Source organism: Phocoena phocoena, chromosome 16, assembly GCF_963924675.1.
Source record: "Phocoena phocoena chromosome 16, mPhoPho1.1, whole genome shotgun sequence".
Classification (NCBI taxonomy): domain Eukaryota; kingdom Metazoa; phylum Chordata; class Mammalia; order Artiodactyla; family Phocoenidae; genus Phocoena; species Phocoena phocoena.
In genome coordinates this window covers 5292765-5309321 of record NC_089234.1, presented here as the reverse complement: position 1 = coordinate 5309321, position 16557 = coordinate 5292765, and the positions used below count along the sequence as shown (strand labels likewise).

General features: G+C 45.2%; 1 protein-coding gene and 1 pseudogene across 1 annotated transcript in view; both read left to right on the top strand.

The window, feature by feature from the left end:
• The window catches only part of DOCK1 (dedicator of cytokinesis 1), a 474607-nt gene that overhangs the window by 12882 nt on the left and 445168 nt on the right, over positions 1-16557 (top strand). The window lies entirely within an intron of this gene.
• Positions 6979-7134, top strand: LOC136136612 (large ribosomal subunit protein eL39-like; annotated as a pseudogene).

Sequence of the window (16557 nt, the reverse complement as noted above, 5' to 3'; positions counted from 1 at the left end):
AGGGAAACTTCTGTTCTAGGGCTGTCCATAGCATGGCTTTGAGCCTTCACACAGTCTTAAGTCAGCGTAGGAACTGCAGTCAACCTCCTTGAACCTGATGCGGATTTGGAAAGCTTCGTAGTTCACTCTGTGAGCCACCCTATTAGGCAAAGCCTGCACGGCGCCCCCAGCTCTGAATCCATTTTTCCGGAAGACTTTGCAGGCTGTGACACAAATGAGGTTGAGGGTGAAGCAACAGTTGTTAAATTGGGGTGTGTGTGAATTTACACGTTGCTTAATGCTGATGTATGTTTCCTAGAGGTCCTAAAACTGATGTATAGGATCTTTAAAAGGACATTTGTAGAACAGAAACCCATTAGGCAGGAATGGCAAATGAATAGGCAGGTGCAGAACTTGGAGGAAGGAGCATTAAAATGTTTTCCTTTTTTGTCTCTGCTACATCTTCACACTAGTTAAATATGTAAATGAGAGAATTACTAACCATATGATTACTGCATAATGACATCTCTGCGGCTGATTACAAAATTGCCTTTCCAAGCAGTGTACTTTTAACATACGAAAAGGACTAGGTCGGGCTCTGTAGTTCCGATTAAAACGAAGAAAATAATTTAGAGGCATTAATGTGATGACCTGTAATAGGGTCCTTTTTTCTACAGATAAAATGTTTTGTATGTACAGTTTCAAAGGGAAGTAAAAAGAGGAAAGTTTTGAAACTTTCACCCTCCTGTGGAAATAGTTGAATAAAGTGTGCTTTTCATGTATTTTACATCAGTCTGTATCAGGATCAGTCTGGACATCAGACTGTATAGGAATTATTTTTTTAAAAAGCACTTTGATGTATACAAATGAGCATATGTAAAATGTAATTATGAAGCATAATAGTGAAGGACACAAGGGACTGTGTGGATTCTTGGTAAGTAGAGTCACCCCCTGACAGCCAGATGGACAGGCAGATCGACACTTTTGTTCCTGTCCCTGGGTTAGTGTCACATGCCCCAGCATGTGCAAACGAACGGGGCACCGGTGAAACAAGCAGTCTAGAAGGTTCTCTGCCGATGCTCCAGGGCTCCTGTGATTGCTTTTACTGATACCTGCCCTAACCCTCCCTCGGCTGTTCCCACCCAAACCTGGCTGCTTCCCGCCTCCCTCCTGGCAGAGAACCTCCTGCCTTCAGACGACCGGTGGTCTCACTCCGTACTTTTCCTCCGGATACCGTGGGCATCACCTTCCCTTTCTTCTCCTGGTCCTTCCTCCTTTCCAGTGCCGGCCACTCTTCATCCTGCCCCTGCCTGTCTCCTTGCTGTCCAAGTTCATTATCCCGTCTCTCCTGCAGGCTCTCTGTCCTCTCTGTACATCGGCCTTCCTTCACGCTCAGACACCCCAGATCGTGGCTGTGTTGCGGCTGCCACCGATCCTGTACCTTTAGCCTCGTGACCGAGGCAATTCCCGTTTGTCCCCTCCCCTGACAGCGACATGGTTACCACACCTCCTAATCGCCCGTGTCTTCTTAGCCCTCCTCTCTGGAGCTTGTCTGTCGCATCTGACACTGGCGGGCGTCCGCTGCGCTCAGCTCCTGAGGCTTCTGGTGCTTCCCCCCTGCATCACCCCTGCCTGCCCCTCTCAGGGCGCCCTCCTTACCTTCTGGTTCTCTGTTGCCCCTCCCCCCTTGAGGTGGCTTCTGTGCTTGCATCTCAGCTGTCCCCTCTCTGTGGGGAACACTTGGATGGGGACCTGCGGCCCTGACTTGCCCCATGACATCTGCTTCAGTCATGCAGAGCCAGGGAGCTCATATGAATCACCACCTGTGACAGGCACTGTCGGGTGTGTTTACTGCTGGCCCCCAGCAGGTAACAGGGTGGTTACAGAGGTAACAGCACAGCCGCGTCAGATACCTTAGAGCCAGCTGGCACTCGGTCCAGGGGACAGATCAGGCCAATGCAGGAAAGGATCCAGAGCTGAGAAGGATCCAGAGAAGGATCCTTCTCTGGATCCAGAAGGATCCAGAGCTGAGACCGGGGTCCACCGTGTGCAGTGAGACCCTCCTTCCATGGGGAAAGCGGGGTCTCATTGAGCTCCAGGTGTCTCCTAGCCAGTGGGAAGAGCCCAGTGGACCCAGCGTGAAACTCAGTCTCTGTGACGTGAATGCAACCCAATTACTGACGAGCGTCCTCGCACTGTGCGTAGAGAAGCTCTCCCTGGAGGCTTTGCAAGGATGACATCACAGAGTCATGATGCCAACCACATTTTCATCAACATCCCTACTGGGAAACTCGGTGACAGAGTTGGTAGGGCTGCTGTAACCATCACGTCCTGTAATGGACACTGATGATGTCCCAGCAAAGGGTAATTCCTAGCAGCACTTTCATGTGGGGTGGTCCCGCGGGCAGCCCTCCCCGGATGTCTGGTCCCTGCTACTCCCGCTGGTGCACGTGGTCAGACCTCTCTGGAGGGACTGGCCCTCTCTCAGGGACTCCAGTGTTTCTTCCTTGGGGAGCACCCCGCCATCAATGAGTCATTGCAGCCTTGAGCCCCGATTGTGAGCTGCAGTCAGGGTCCTGCCCACAGGTCTGGGCTCCAGGCAGTTGAAGATACGTAGGTGGGACCTATTTCAGTGCCCCCTGGACACTTCACGTTGATGGGAGTCTTGTCTGTTCAGGACCTGTAGGCCCACTAAATTCAGTCTCTGACCCAGTCCCACATATCAATATTATGAGTCCTACTTAGCGCAGTGCCCGACGCAGAGCACGTGACCAGAAAACAGTGGTGGATTTAATAAAAACCAGCGCACAAAGATTGGTAGATCATGAGTCAGGAATAAGTCAAGGGTTAACCTTCTGGGGTGGAGAGAAAAGGGAAAGAGGATAAGCAGAATTTGGGGATCAGGGCGCCTGTGGACACTTGAAAGCTGTAACCTCGCTCATATTTAGCAAGGATAACTGCTTCATGTGTATTATCATAGAATGAGTTTTAGGCCTGACGGAAATGTAAAAAATCATCTTATCCCAAACCTGCATTTCAATGCCACATAGACTGGTGGTAATTCACGGCATCTATAAAATAGATGGGTACGCATATTATGATATACTTTCCATTTCTCAGACCTTGATGTTCTGATGGGATGTTACTTGCCTCCTTCATCTTACCTTGACATACGAGGTAGATGGCTTACACGGAGGATGATGTACGGACATTCTCAGACTCTGTACAGAAATTACTTGTCATTCGTAGAGATGTATGTATTCCTTTGTGGGCGCAGTCTCATTTTGTCTACTGTCTCTCCATTTGCTTAAATATTGCACTGTGGCCTAGATTTGGAATTTACAAGGTACCCCTGGTTTAACGAAGCCATGACCGTCTCTCTCCTTTCCTACATCCTTCCCAGGCAACATGAAACAGTCATCCCAGGCGACCTCCCGCTCATACAGGAAGTCACCACAACACTGAGAGAGTGGTCCACCATCTGGAGGCAGCTCTACGTGGTGAGAAAATGGGATTTTGAATCGGAGCTTAGCAATAGAGAAGGGTCTTTGTGGACCCCGCTGAACCAACAGGGTAGTTTGCCTTTTTCCGGGAACCTCAAAAGTAGAACTTGTGGGAGCGGGTCATACTTAGCAGCCTGGCCCAGTACTCTGGCCACCCTCAGGGACCATGTGCCCTTCCACCTGCTTTGTGTTGGGGTGTAGCCGTGCTGACTGCAGTGAAGTGGCTGTCAAGGAAGGGGCCATGGGTTTCGCCTTTCCTTGTGTTGGAAAGGGAAATGGGCCGCTTTCAGGCTTTGGAAGACAGGCTGAGGCAACCTGCGCTGGGGTTCCCTCAAAGTTTGTATGTGAGTATGAAAGCGAAAATCTGCTTTGAAACTGTCGTAGGTGCTTCGTTATGGATGCAGTAGAGAGGGATGACTATCTTTGCCATTGTTTGCATGTAGGTAATGCTTCTTTTCATTTGAGAAAAATGACATAGTCTTCTAGACCTAAGCGTGTCTGTTGCAGAGGGACGGAAATAGTTTACTTTCTGGCTTCGTGTGGGATGTCCAGTTCTCCTCATCTCGGAAGAAGCCTTATTAATGCAGCGAGTTTGGAGCCCTGACATCTTCCATTTCGTATTCCCCGGGGCATTTCTTTGCACATAAATTCATATTTACGGAAGCATACCTTTTGTTAAGCCTGTATTTCTCTTCAGAGTCTTGACTTCTCATCTGCTAATGTTGTCAGCCCAAAGCTGGGACTCTGGAGGTAAGGCCGTGCTTCGATTTCTCGGGAACATAGAAAATTTCCCAGCGTCCCACAGCTGCTCTCCAGGCAGCCTTGTTGCTTTTGATTATACAGTGGTTTCCTATAAATGCACAGTAATAAGCTGTTGCAGTAATTGTTCATCAAATGTTCTCCAAAACCTAGAAGCGTAAAGTTAGCCGGGAATGTCTTGTGTAAATCTGAGCAATTTTGGAGTCGGTGTTTCATGTTAGCAATTTTTAAACAAAAATGCAGCAGCAAAACAAACAGGAGTTGATGCTGAAAAATATGTTAGTGGACACGGTTTTAGCCACACAGTCCCGGAACAGGCGTTCCTAACTGTCACCTTGGTTTCTTTTAAAAAATTTACATTTGCCTCTTAGGGATTTACATTGCTAGATTTGTGCAAAGGTAAACAACAGTGCTTATTTTATATAGATAGATAGATAGATAGAGATACACACACACACACACACATACATATTGCTCATAAATGTTTTTTCCCCCTCTGCTCTGTGGCTGTACACAAGTTAGGAAAATATTGTGGATTTTAGATATTTGGTAATGCTTTGTAAAACTGGACAAGGAGAATTAATAAGATGGAAACAAACTTAATTTTAGAATAAACCAGTGACTTTGATTATTTAGTTTTCATTTAAGGAATTCAGATTATGGGAATTCCTTGGTGGTCCAGTGGTTGGTTAGGACTCAGTGCTTTCACTGCCGTGGGCCCAGGTCCGATCCCTGGTTGGGGAACTAAGAATCTGCAAGCCTTGTGGCGTGGTCAAAAAAAAAAAAAGAAAGAAAGAAATTAAGATTAGGATCATACTAAGGAAAAAAGCTCATGGGATGGAAGATAATCTGTTAGGGCATGATAGGATGGGTAAGTGGTGGGGATCTTAGAAATTCCTAGAAAGGATGTCAAATATAGAAATAGTGGGGGTGAGAGATTCAGCTGTGTAGAGGAGAAGTTATTCTAAAATGTAGCGATGACCACGTTTTAATTTTTTATAGGCACCATGCCTTGTAGAATTTTATCCAGTTAGGTTTCAGCTAGATTTTTTTTCACGGAAAGACCCACAGGATTCTTTTCCCTTTGGGTGATTCCTCATTTTCTTGATGACGTGTACTCTTTGCAGTGCTCGGGCTTCTCGTTGCGGTGGCTTCTCTTGTTGCAGAGCACGGGCTCCAGGCGCGTGGGCTTCAGTAGTTGTGGCTCGCCGGCTCTCGAGTGCAGGCTCAGTAGTTGTGGCTCATTGGCTCCAGAGCGCAGGCTCAGTAGTTGTGGCGCACGGGCTTAGTTGCCCTGCGGCATGTGGGATCTTCCTGGAACGGGGCTCGAACCCGTGTCCCCTGCCTTGGCAGGCGGATTCTTAACCACTGTGCCACCAGCGAAGTCCCTCTTGATGAACTGTACTCTTGCTGTTGCAAAACTGTTGCTATTCTTCGTACCATCAAACCCCTTGGAATATGTAGAAAGTGATAAGCGGTACCAATTTTGTATCTTGTTTGTGCTTCCCTTGTGGCGTAAACGCACCGAGAGCTTTTGTAGACTCAGATTTTGCCTTTTGCAGAAGCCTCTCTGCACAAGCCAAATGCACCACAGTCACCAGAAGAGCCCAGAGGCACATTCTCTTGTAGCTCAGCCGACAGACCTCAGGGTTGAGTTTCTCTGTGTGCTGAGAATTATTGGGGGAGAAGGTATTCTGAAGTCTCAGTAGGCAGGATCTGTAGGCTCGGCACTTCCTCAGGGAGCTACAAGGGTTGCCCATTCATAGGCCAGATTCTAGAAGCTCCCGTGCTGGCTTTGAGGCTCCCAGTCCAGATCCTGCCCTGGTCTACTCTGGTTGGCTGGAATATGCAAGATCGTGCATTGTCTTTTATTCTTTTCGTGTGTGATGGGAACCAAATTCTATCTAATGTGTTCAGTTGCATGTTAGAAACATCTTTAATTTGACATTAATTGAACATCATCATGTAAAGCACAGACATGTCTATTTGAGAAAAAAGAAATCCACAGTGCTCTTTTAAATCAAGAACTTAACGACTGGCTTTTCCCCCCTCGTCTAGCAAGATAACAGGGAGATGTTTCGAAACGTTCGGCACATGATCTACGACCTTATTGAGTGGCGATCGCAAATTCTTTCTGGAACTCTGCCACAGGATGAGCTCAAAGAACTGAAGAAGAAAGTCACTGCCAAAATTGATTATGGAAACAGGTTTGTTTATTTGAAAGATGATTTCATGCTTACGTTATCCAATATAATAGCATCCCCATAAACCTTGAGGAGAATATAGTCCTATCTTATGATAAAACAAAATTTCTAACATCAAAATAATGGCACGGGTTTCATTTTTAAAAGGATGAGCTGTTTTCTCTTGGATCCTGAAGATCAGGGGTTTTCTGAGTCACTGTTGAAAAGTATTCTTTTCAAGAAGATGGGCCTGGGATAACCTGTCATTGTCACTCTTTCAGACGGGACCGCGCATTGATTTCCCTGACGGGGAACTTTTCCTTTCTGCTGACAGTATTTGACCTTGATTCCAGACATGGGGGTACTTTGTGTAGTAACAAAAGCACCAGGTTTCTTTCTGTGCAGTCCTGCGTTCTGAAAGTTGGAAGGGACATCGAAGGGCACCTTAAAACTTGGCACCAGTGTAGGGACGCCAGATTTGGCGAACAAAAATACAGCCAGCTGGTCTCTTCTCTTCTCCGTCATCCTATGTGTGGTTGAATTTGCTCCTTGCCATGTCTTCTCACAAGACTTTCAGGATCAAGCGATTCCTGGCCAAGGAACAAAAGGAGAACTGTCCTATTCCCCAACGGATTTGAATGAAAACTGGTAATAAAATCAGGTAAAATTCCAAGAGAAGACATTGGAGAAGAACCAAGCTGGGTCTATAAGGAGCCTTGCGTGAGGTGGCGCACATTTATGCTGGGTCAAGATCCCTTGCATGTTACCATATCTCTCTGAGACCATCACTAGTATCTGGACAGCCGGATGTGTTTTATTTTTGTGTCAGTTTTTCTGCACTAGTGCAGAAACTATTATTATTGGCTTAATAATAAATGTGTGAGACCTTTTTTTGGAAAAAGTATACAGCCAGCTAAATTTGCATTTTCGATATGAATAACACGTAATTGTTTTACAGGAGTATGTCGCATGCAAAAGTTCCCATTTACAGCAGGGTGCCGCCCAGCTCTGCTTGAATGCCTTTAACAATGGTGCACTCACTCTCCCACAGAGATGCGTGTCCTAGTGTGGGCATGCATTTCTGATGCACAGTCATCCCAGCTCTCCCAGGTTCTGTAACCAGGATGAGGCCACGCCCTTTTCTACCGGGTAGCTATTTGACTGTTCATATAATGTCAGAGCTGCAAGAAACCTTAAAAAGTATCTGGTCACAGGACCCCCAAATGCTGGTCTGTATCAGAATCACTTGGAAAGCTTTCAAAATATAGCATCCTGGGAACCACTCCTTAAGATCCTGATTGCTGGCGTCTGGAATACTGGCTAGAAATCCCAGTCTTTAAAAATAGACTTGGACTGTGACGGACAGCAGATTGGGAAACTACTGGTTTAGTCCAGCCTCCTCATTTTACACATTAGGACATAAAGCTCAGGAAGTAGCTTCATTCAGCTGAAGGGAGCCCTGGAAAAACTAAAAAAGTGTTTTGTAAAATCAGAATTGTAACAGTTTTGTTTTCTGGTAATTCAGACTTTCAAGTGTGAAAAGGTTTTAAAAGCTGCATTATTAGTAAGATGTAATGTTTGGATTAGAAAAGGCTACAGGAGAAGGCTTTTAAATGTTTTTTTCCCCCAGGAAGCCAGAGATTTCTGGGTATAGGATATGAGATATTGTTGCAGTGAAACCCTCTTCAAGACCACCTGCCTAAAACCCAAACTTTTGGAGCTTTGCTTCTATTTTCTCTTGGAGTATCATATTTTGAACTTATGTCCAGAAACCACCTGCTTAATTTGGCCGTGGGAAGCCAAAGTACTTTATGTCGTGGAACAATCTAGTTAAGAAAGGGAAGTATTTCCAAACGTAATTTACTACTTCGATAGGAAATGCAGTCCTTAACAAAATAGGTTTTTGCCCAAGGAACTCAGATCTACTCCGTAACTTCTCTAAAGCCCAATACTCTGTGCATATCTTTCTAGTTCCTTCTTCAGAAAACAAAATAGTAAAAAATAAAATCACTGTGTTGAAAGTCGGGTTTTAAAATGGTTTCTGGGAGACATTTGAGAATATGATTAAGGTCATGGACCATCTCTCTAGGAAAATGCACGTATGTAACACACACACACACAATTTTGCACGTAATTTCAGGGAGTTCCCCCCCCCCCCCCCCCGCCGCCAGAGGCGCTTTGGGCTTCCACGGATTTAGTTTCTAATGGTGTTAGGGTCCCTTGCTCTGCTGCAGTGTACCTTCACAGTGGAGGCTCGGCTCAGTCTGGATTCAGAACCACCTGAGCACCAGCTGCTGAGAACAGCGCATGGAATGGTTGGTGTGGAGATCCCTGAGAGACCACTTCCTGTCGCAGTTTCCACATGGCATTCCGGAAGGAGCATGGGCTCTGCCATGAGAGGGTTCTGGCTCAGAATCCAGGCCCTGGGGTCTTTTAGATGTTTCTCTGAGCTTAGGTTTCCTCCTTTGTGAAATGGGTCTGACCAGCTGTACTGGCGGGCCTGAGGTACATGGCAGGGTGTACACAGCCGGCTGGAGCATGGCCAGAGCCTCTGCTTCTCAGGGAGCCTGATTCTGTGTGGCCTGCAGGACCTTCTGGTGAGTCCTCCTAAAGCCAGATGCTTTGTAGTTCTGCCCACGCCAGCACTGGCCCTGCCCACACCAGAACAGGAACCCCTACCCACCCTAAACAGCATTGACTCTGCCCACGCCAGCCCTGGCCCTGCCCACATAAGAACGGATCCCACTTCATTGGCATTGACTGTGCCCACATCAGAATGGATCCCACTTCATTCGCATTGACTCCACCCACGCCAGCACTGGCTCCTCCCAGGGAACGAGCAGTAATATTTAAGAGGGAGGGGCTTTCCCAAATTGGTGAATCTTGTTACAGAGACAGCTAATAAGAGCATATTACCTCTTGAAATCCCTCACTATCATTACAACCACTAAGGTTCTTTTCATGCAAAGGGAAAAGCCTCTATTCGTTTAAAAGCCCGTTTACCCTGGGCTGCCGACAGGCCCAGTTGGTCTTGTTTCACCATCCGTGAATTTGCTCAGTAGATATATTAACAGGACAAAATGAGGTTTTTGTGATTGCCTTCCACAAATAGTGCAGTGGTCCAGCACAACTGACAAAACTGAACCTGCTTGACACGTTATTAGACTCATTCACCTGTAGCTTTAAGGTGTGTGACCTTCGGAGAAGTCAGAGATTAGTTCATCTAGGTGGAGGTTTTACTGCCAAGTCAACTTTCCTCTTCAACTTGTAACTGTTAAAGATGTTCTCTAACTGAAATTTATCTTCATTTCAAAAGATGTTTTCCTTTGTTGTGTGGTTAAAAAAAAAAAAACGCCCAGCTTCTATAGACTTGTTAATAGCAGGAAGAAAAATCCGAAAGGCAAAGTGTAAGGCATCTGTGGTTAAGATCCTCACGTCTTATTAAAAGAAAACCAGAACACACCACCATAGCACAGCCCTTGGTTTCTTTCTTTATATAATTGCCTTTGTTTATTCTTTAAATAAAAATTGTGGTAAAAATCACCTATTTCGTTGGATTTGGGGAAATGGAGAGAATGTTGCCAAAAACCATTTCCAGATCTAGACGGACAGGTTTATTAGTCAGATGCTGCCTGTGTTTTAAGGTGGCTGCTACATTTAGCATCTGCAGAAATGCTTAACATTACTGTGGGTGACTTCCGTATGTTCTGTGTTGAAACAGTAGAACGTCTTTATCGAAAATCTTCTGTTGGGCTAATTAAGGAATTAGAACTGACTCTAGGTAGAAGGAAAGTAGTGCGGTAGAAGCTGCCAGAGACAGTGGTGAGGAAATGGAGTGGTGGGTGTGCCTCTGCTCCAGCTTTTCCTTCCTCCCACCTCTCCCCCACCACCAGCTGTATATATTTGGGCATATTGGTGGGCATGTGACTGTATATACGTACACATACACACACACATTTATATACACACATGTGCCACAGCATATACATGGCATGTGTGTGCTTTAAACTGTCCATACAGGGCTTCCCTGGTGGCGCAGTGGTTGAGAGTCCGCCTGCCGATGCAGGGGACGCGGGTTCGTGCCCCGGTCCGGGAAGATCCCACATGCCGTGGAGCGGCTGGGCCCGTGAGCCATGGCCGCTGAGCCTGCGCGTCCGGAGCCTGTGCTCCGCAACGGGAGAGGCCACAACAGTGAGAGGCCCGCGTACCACAAAAAAACAAAACAAAAACAAAAACAAAACAAAACAAAATTGTCCATTCAGTTCACATGGTAATTAGCAACGTACATTTCATTCGGACTTTGTAGATCTGTAAGACAAAGCCACTACGGCAATGGAAGTAAAAACTGAATAAGTTTTTTTTTTTTTTTTTTAATTCCAAGGGTATACGTTTTAAGTTAAAGGCGGTGACCTTGCAGAATTGTGTTTCCTAATATTGTGTGGGTGACCCCGACTTTCAGTGATGTTTTCTGCTCAGTTGCTGGGACTGAAGTTTGTGAGAGAATTCAGAGCCCTTGGGTTGTGAAGTTCTGAATTCTTGTTGTTCTAGGATCCTTGATTTGGACTTGGTGGTGAGAGATGAAGATGGGAACATTCTGGATCCAGAACTAACTAGCACGATTAGTCTTTTCAGAGCTCACGAAGTAGCTTCTAAACAAGTGGAGGAAAGATTACAAGAAGAAAAGGTAAGTTCACCTCTCTGTAATATGCCGTTTACACATGGGACACATTTTCTCAGCAGCAGTTTTCTACATTAGTAAAACATCACCAGTGATGCCCATTATGTGCACTGAAAAGGACCTGAAAAGGCACAGCTACACAGTATATTTCATACGACGAGGGGTGGAATGGAGCCCGGCGTCAAAACATGCTGCTGATGACCTGAAAGCATTTCAACTCTGAGAGGGGTGTGCTTTAGCTCGGGGGGCAGGGTTTTAATGACATTGGCTTTGTGGTCTTAGCTCGTGGGAAACAATACTCGATTCTGTGTTTCCTTTGATAGGAGTAGGAGAGTGACATATCTAAGCTCAGTGATCTAATTTGCAAAGCAGAAATAGAGACACAGACGTAGAGAACAAATGTATGGATACCGAGGGGGTATGGGGGGTGAGAAGAACTGGGAGATTGGGATCGACACATATACACTATTGATGCTACGTATGAAATAGACAACTAATGAGGACATACTGTATAGCACAGGGAACTCTACTTAATGCATTGTGGTGACCTAAATGGGAAGGAAATCCAAAAAAGTGGGGATATATGTATATGTAAGGCTGACTCACTTTGCTGTACAGCAGAAACGAACACAGCATTGTGAAGCAACTATACTCCAGTAAGAATTAATTAAAAAAAATAAGCTCAGTGAGGGCAGGGAGCACGTATCTTATTGATCTTTTCCATCTTCCGTGGCCTTTAATGGTATCTTGTATGTAGTTGACTCTGAGAACTCGATTGCCTGATCGAGCCATCCATCATTCAGCAGCTGTTGTGCACCTACGCTGTGCCAGGTACTGAGGCCATAATGACGAAGAGCAGGGATGCCCTCGGAGGGTTTGCTCTAATGGGAGAACCAAAAAGTAGACAAGCAACTCCACATGTAGTCTCCGTTCTGATTCATTGACTGGGCCCCTAAGTGTTTTGTATCTGAAGAAAATACTCAGTATAAGCAGTTATGCGACTGGGACCATTGCACAGGGCACTGTTATTTTCAGCTGGGTGCGTGCCTGTGATGAGAGTGTCAGGTGAAGACAAGGAAGACGCTGCATGAAGGGCTTTGCTGTGTTACTGCAGCTAGTTTCACATGGTTTTCTGTTCTGTAGGGAATGAACAAAGCAAGGGGTAGCCAAGAGTGTTGCTCTTGTCGACTTTCTGTTGTATTGTTTTATTTCCACTGACAGTCTCAAAAGCAGAACATAGACATTAACAGACAAGCCAAGTTTGCTGCCACCCCTTCTCTGGCCTTGTTTGTTAACCTCAAAAACGTGGTGTGTAAAATCGGAGAAGATGCTGAAGTGCTCATGTCTCTGTATGACCCCGTGGAGTCCAAGTTCATCAGGTCAGTGACATTCCCCGGCTGCTGTCTTTCCTCTGGTTACTGTTGGGAAGATGGCCTCAGGACCCCCCACAAAGTCTTGCTTTTGCAGGGAGCCCTAGGGGTGATCAGCTGGCCAGACTTCCCCCAGGTAGCTGAACTCTGCGTCCGGGTCAGCTTTCCTGCACGTACGTGGATATTTGATGGTAAAGCTGAGTCTTGTAATGTTATAAGGACCTCGCAACTACAGCTTGAAGTCATGCTTCCTATGTTGTCTTTAGAAGATGTTTTGTTTGTTGACCCCGCCCCCCCCAGCCACACCCAATGTATTGATCTTGTCTTAATCTTGCTTTTTCGAGCTTTGGTTCTCTGTGAATGTCATTTCTGGACCTTTGACCTACTGTTATTTCTCCGAGATGGTTGGCTGGAATACAGTGTCTAGAACGGTGCCTGCTATGTAAAGGCTCTCAAAGAACGTTTGTTCAATAAATATTGTAAATCCCATCTCTGCCATATCTGTCCTTTCTCATGTGCTCTCTTTTTCAGTTCTTGTTTTTGTTCCTCAGTATAACCTTCTCTTTGTCCAGAGGGAAAAAGTATGGTTTAAACTGTGTGTGTGTGTTTTAAAAGTCTAGAATCTTCACTCGTATTTTTGAAAATTTAAAAACTTAGTATATGACAGAAAACAACAAATTTCATCGCCACTTCTGATAAGGGCTTTGTTTCTTCTTGTTGTAGGATTCAGTATGTATTTTTAGGTCATATTTGGTTTGTGTCAGGCTCTGAAATAATCAGGCAGTTTTACTTTATACTCTAAATGAATGAATGGTGAATGTGAGACTATAATTGCTCCAAATGAACAGATATGCTTTTCATAATAAACTTTTAACATATACACACAACTGTGTAAAATAAACAACAGCGACCTACTGTATAGCACAGGGAACTATATTCAGTGTCTTGTATGGAAGACAAGCATCTTCTAGCATGGAAGAGAATCTGAAGAAGAATGCATATGTATATAACTGAATCACTTTGCTGTGTACCTGAAACTAACACAACATTGAAATTAACTAGACTTCAGTTTAAAAAAGTGGTTAAAAAAGTAATAAAAACTTTGAAATGCCGTTTGCATATAGTTCCTTTGGAATTATAACCCTGAGCATCCAAAATTAAAACCTCAAGGATTTTGTATAGGCCGTCCTTGCATACTATCCTGTACGGAAATTGCTTATATGTTAATGGCAGAGCAGCTGTATCTGATGTGGTTGATATTTCTGAACCCGTTCAGTTGTCTGCGTAGTGGACTTCCGAGGTATTAATTAAAAGTCAGTGTGGATGTACATTTGGTACCCTGTTCTATTTGGGAAATTAATTTGCTTTTGTTTCTTTTTTTCAAGTGAAAACTACCTGGTTCGCTGGTCAAGTTCAGGATTGCCCAAAGATATAGACAGATTACATAACTTGCGAGCTGTTTTCACTGTAAGTGCATCCAAAGGTGTTCATTTGAATTGCTCACCATTCTAAGGACTATTTTTAATGACTGCCATCTGACTTCTCACCACACTAGAGCATGGGTCCTTGGGATGCCTTTAATACTTGTTAATTTACTATAATAACATAACTGCCCAGGAATCTTCTGGGTCTCTAGCTACCCTTGGAATCCCAATGACAAAGAGGTGTACTTTGTTACGTTGAGTATGTCTCTTAAACTTGGATCTTAAGTTCATTTACTGCTAATTGACTTTGTGATTCAGCTCCTTTTTGTCTTGTGAGTGACTTATTAATAATGCTAAAACCTGGTTGGAGAAAAGAGTCGCAGTCCATCTTTCTACTGTCTGTTTCAATTGAGCCTGCACTGAATAATGGTTCTCCAGAATAACTTACGGAAATTAATATTTCTAGGATCTCGGAAGCAAAGACCTGAAACGGGAGAAAATCAGTTTTGTGTGTCAGATTGTTCGAGTGGGTCGCATGGAACTGAGAGACAATAACACAAGGAAGCTGACCTCCGGCTTGCGGCGGCCTTTCGGGGTGGCTGGTAATCCACTTCTTTCCTTTTTCTTAAGAGTCTCAAGATCATCACCTTTGCCGTGAATACGAGCTGCCGTTGAATATTGGACAGCGGGGCTGCTTGATATATAAGCTTTTCTGTTGGAGAGAAAAAAAAAAATGTATTCGTTCTTCTCTGCATGGGTTCAGGTCCACATTCAGCTCAGGGTCTTTGCTCCACAAGCTTCAGGTGCGAATTGTATATTTGGTTTGAAGGTGGATCCTATCTCCTGGAGGAGACCCTGACCCACGTGTTCATCCTGGAGGGAAACCAGTCACTGGAGGGTTTCTGGACGCAGCGATTGATAGATTTAGGAATGACTTTACACAGAATGGTCAAAGGGATGAAAAGGTAGAAGGAGCAGAAAGCCCGGAGAGGACAGAGTTCTCTTCAAATAGGGGCCTTTTATCCTGCGGATGTGTGCTCTGTGTTTGTTTTGTTTTTGGTGACAGCACAAGTAAAGGGAGTGATGAGTTATCTCTGTGGAGGGGAGAGGTAAGTGTCCCCAGGACATCCTAATTAGTTGACCTCTTTCAGTGTCACTCTCATTTTTCACAATTTGGGAAGTGATTTTCTCTCACGATTTGATGGCTGCAGTGGAGTTTGATTACGCAGCCCTCTATTTCTTCCTGTCCTTTTTGGGATTCTTGGGATTTATATCAATAGGTATGTGAGAAAATTCTTCCTTTCTGATTGATACATCGCTGGATTTCTTGTATGAGCAGAGATGGAAGGACTCTTTACCTGGGCTACCAGGAAACTCAGGGCTTAGTTTCGTTTAGTTTTGTTTTGGCCCATTTTAAACAGATTTTATTTTTAGAGCAGTTTTAGGTTCAGAGCAAAAGGGAGCAGTGGGGTGAGGTAGGGAGGGGGCAAGCGATCTCTTACCGTCCACGTTCATCCCAGAGGGCTGGCTTTCCTGAGCTGTTGAGCTGGTGTGTTTCTATAGATGCTACGTAAGGACCTGAGCCTTCTGCTTATGTGTTTCCCAACTTCCTACTCCTGTCTGCTCTGAGACGGAGGGAGGACATTTCATCGTGCGATGTGGCCATGTACACTTTGGGCACAAAAGGTAAATCGTTTAAGGCAACGATTCTCAGCCCTAAGTGTATTTCTCATTTGCACTTATACAATCGTATACACAGCCTGGGGAGCTAGTAAAACATATTCTTGCCCAGGTATGCGGTGCACATCCTTGAACTTGGATCTTTGTGTCTCTTCTGACTGTTGGGAGAGGACGAACCCCTAGAAGTGGATGCTGTGCATCTTGGCCACCTGGAGGTGTGGTGCCCAGTGGCTATGAGCAGGCTGTGGGGAGTTGTCACTCGAGCCTGCTTCTCATCCCTGCCTTCTTGGCTTTCTACCTGTGCTGTCCCTCCTCCATCACCAGCATCCTGACGCCACCTTCCGTCTACCCCCTGCATCGTGTGATGTCATGTTTCTGGGCCATTTAGATCCTCCTCTGTCACACACCTTTGGTGACTACATACAGCTGGACTCTTGGCTTTCTTTTTTTTTTTAATAGATCTTTATTGGAGTGTAATTGCTTCGCAATACTGTGTTAGTTTCTGTTGTACAACAAAGCGAATCAGCCGTGTGCACACACATGTCCCCATATCCCCTCCCTCCCACCCTCCCTATCCCACGCCTCTAGGTGGTCACAAAGCACCGAGCTGATCTCCCTGTGCTATGCGGCTGCTTCCCACTAGCTATCTGTTTTACATTTGGTAGTCTATATATGTCCATGCTACTCTCACTTTGTTCCAGCTCCCCCCCCCCCGCCCCCCCCGCCCCCCGTGTCCTCAAGTCCATTTTCTACGTCTGTGTCTTTATTCCTGACCTGCCCCTAGGTTCTTTGGAACCTTTTTTTTTTTTTAGATTCCATATATATGTGTTAGCATATGGTATTTGTTTTTGTCTTTCTGACTGACTTCACTCTGTATGACAGACTCTAGGTCCATCCAGCTCATTGCAAATAACTCTCTTTTATGGCTGAGTAATATTCCATTGCATATATGTGCCACATCTTCTTTATCCATTCCTCTGT